Source organism: Pteropus vampyrus, unplaced genomic scaffold (genome assembly GCF_000151845.1).
Source record: "Pteropus vampyrus isolate Shadow unplaced genomic scaffold, Pvam_2.0 Scaffold138, whole genome shotgun sequence".
NCBI lineage: Eukaryota > Metazoa > Chordata > Mammalia > Chiroptera > Pteropodidae > Pteropus > Pteropus vampyrus.
In genome coordinates, this window is record NW_011888919.1 from 1,840,253 (window position 1) to 1,843,678 (window position 3,426).

At 47.9% G+C, this 3,426-nt stretch overlaps 1 pseudogene; it reads right to left on the reverse strand.

Moving 5' to 3' along the window:
• Positions 1–549: 549 nt before the first annotated feature.
• Positions 550–668, reverse strand: LOC111744656 (annotated as a pseudogene).
• Positions 669–3,426: the final 2,758 nt, after the last annotated feature.

The following is a 3,426-nucleotide window of genomic DNA, read 5'->3' on the forward strand; positions in this document are numbered from 1 at the left end:
TATTCTATTATACCACATCTTGTTTACCCAGTCATCTATAAATGGCCACATAGGATGCTTCCATATCTTGGCTATTGTACATAATGCTGCGGTGAACACAGGGATGCATATATCTTTTCAAATTAGTTTTTTGTTTCATTTGGATCAATATCCAGAAGTAGAATTACTGGGTCATATGGTGGTTCTGTCTTTAATTTTTTGAGGAATTTCCATACTGTTTTCCATAGTGGCTGCACCGATTTACGTTCCCACCAGCCATTCACGAGGGTTCCCTTCTCCCCACATCCTCCCCAGCACTTGTTATTTGTTGATTTTTTGATGGTAGCCATTCTGACAAGTGTGAGGTGATACCTCATTGTGGACAGCTGACTTTTACCTGGCAGGAGTTGGTGGGGAGTGGAGAATGGGAGGGAGAGACACCCTTGTGGAGGGAACCAGTGGACAAAGGGCCAATGTCTAGGGGGCAGGAGCCACACCTGGAGGGGCAACATCAAGTCATCTCCACAGGGAATGCTGACTTTTTCTTTTTTTTCTTTTTTCTTTTTTTAACTTTTACTGCACCTGGTATTCCGAGGTGGTCTCCCATCCAAGTACTAACCAGGCCTGACCCTGCTTAGCTTCTGAGATCAGACGAGATCGGGCACGTTCAGGGTGGCATGGCTGTAAACTAGGAGTGCTGACTTTTTCACTGCTGACATGTGAAACTCACCGTCCCATTCTTTTGCTTAAAACCCTTCTGTGGCCTGTCTGTGCCATTGAATCAGAATCGAGTTCGTTTGTCCCCTTGTGGCCTCAGATCCAATACAATCCCTGCTCCTTCCACACCAGCACTCAGGGCACTCACTACCCTCACTTCCTGTGTTTCATTCAAATGGTTCTGTTCTTTCCTGCCTCTAGGTCCAGTTCCCATCCCTCCTCCAGGTCTGCCCGAATGTGACTTCATTTAACCTGGACACTTTCTTTGCTGCCGCCTGACGCGGGTCAGAGCCTGCACTCTGCTCTGAGTCTTCTGTTTTCACGCCTGTCCCAGTTCTCACGAGTGTGTTCTGGATGGTTAGTTTTCTTACCACAACCCCACAAGACTTGAGGGTGGGACAGTCTTGAGGGTAGGATCCTAGTCATTTTGTTCCACGAATGTGTCAAGGGGTGTCATGAGTGGACAGGCCAATATGGACACAAAGAAATGAGTCTGGGAGTTTGGAGTTTCATTGAGCCTTCGACAGAAGCAGAATTGCATGTTTCCACTTGTTTCGTGCCTATTGGCACTATTACACCTTCTAACAAAAAGAAGACCCCTGTGTCATCATTACCACATCCCCCCACACACCTGGCCCTTTTTGACAGGTCTGTGCTCATAGAATTGGGTGCTCGGGACTCCAGCTGTGATGTTGACTTGGAGACTTCAAACCAGAATCTCCTAGACATGCGTTGCCTGGCCCACACAGCGTTTGAAAACTAATTTCAATTAGTCGTCAATGTTTACAAATGCAAAGATTGTGCAAAAAAGTCCAGATTTCCACATTCTCTTAAAAAACAGCAAGATTGGCTAAGTGGCCCATGTCTCTGCACAGCAGCCAGTGTGCTTGTCTTCTCCATATGTCCCTCCTGGTCCTCCTGGTCCTCTGTCCTGAAAGGCTGTCCTCTCTGTACTGTATCAGCAAGGTCCTTGTCCTCTGGCTTCTGGTTGGACACAGCCATTGGACGTATCTTTGAGAGATTGGCGGGAGAGAAAAGAATAATGTTTGGGTATTTATTCCCCCAACATCCTCTCAGCCCAGAGCACAGGCCACAGCTTCCTACAGGTTCTGGTGCCATCTCCCCTTACCTGTCCCTTCAGCCTATGAGCTGGTCCCCATGGGCCACCATATCCATCACTGGCTTCCCCAGCCCTGCCCATACCTGAAAACCATTAAGTGCTTTTCACATATAGCCTTTCTTAGGATCATCTGTTTCCTGGCAGGATGCTGACCAAAACACCCCCAAACCTGCCTTTTCTGTGCCTCCCAACCCCCACACAGAGTATTCGATGACATTGCACAGCACAGGTATGGAAATGTGCGTTTGTTGTAAGTGTAAAGTTTATCGATGAATTTTTACAAACTGCACACACCTGTTTTACCAGGACCCCCATCAAAACTAGAACATTCTCCTAATATCCCAGCACCCTCGTGCCCTTCCCAGTCATTATCCTCCAAAAGTAACCACTTGTCCTGAAGCCAGTAGCGCAGGTTTGCTCTGCGTGCATTTGCACTTTATGTATAAATGGAATCAGACGTCGTACACTCTTGGGTCTGACTCTTTGTGCCCAACAGTGTTTGTGATACTCCGTGCTTGCCTGAATCGCGTTGTCGAACCATATGAAGTTGCTGATATTCAACCATTTTTTGACCCGCACAAACAGCACTCTATAGGGTTCAGCCTAACAGAGTGTCCATCCTCATCCTGTGTGGGATGCCGTTATCCAAATAGGCCACGATGCGTTTACCTGCTCTGCTTGGATGGGCACTTGGGTCATGTCACTGCATTTGTGCTGTGCTTTCCTTCCAACAAACGTAAGAGGAAAATGAATACAGTTGACCCTTGAACAATGTGGTCAAAGTCGAACAAAGTCGAAAACCCAGGTGTAGCTTAAGTCGGCCCTCGGTATACGCAGATTCCCAACTGCGGGTCAAAAATACAATCGACTCTTGAACAATGCGAGTTTGAACTGCGTGGGTTTGAATTGCGTATAAGTGGACCCACGCAGTTCAAACCTGCATTGTTCAAGGGTCAGCTGTATTTCTTGAAGCTGTAACTCTCTTAGTAGATGATGGAGCCTGAGGGCCGCACATTTTATGAAACAAAGCGGGAGTTGGGGAATAGTCCACGACGTGATTGGATCTGCAGTATGGGACCCTCTGGCTTAGGGTCTTTGTGTCTGTCATCCTGGGTATGTGATCTTTGCTTCTCTGACATTCGCATGCTCCTTGCCGAGAGGGGCCAACAGCAGGAAGGTCCAACCTCCACACTTCCTTCAGGTTAGGGATCAGAGGTGGGGGTGCAGACTCTGTGTGGTGGGTGCTGTGCTGTCTCCCCCACAAACTCTCTTTCAAGGCTGCTGAGCGTTTCTGCAGCCCTGGGAACTAGCCTCCCCCAAAGTCACACTCCTCCCAGGTGGCCAACAAATGACATGCCGATACAGGGATACAAAGTCCAACCCCTGTGTTAGTTCCTTGGACTACCAACAAAGTACCATCAGCTGAGTGGGCTTAAGCAACAGAAATTTATTTTCTCATGGCTCTGGGGGCTAGAAGTTCAAAATCGAAGGTGTCAGCAGGTTCCTTCTGAGAGCTTTGAGGGACAATCTCTCCGAGATCCTGGTAGCCTCAGGAGTTCCTCACCTTGTACTTGACCATCTTTTCTCTGTATCTCCATTTCATCTCCCCT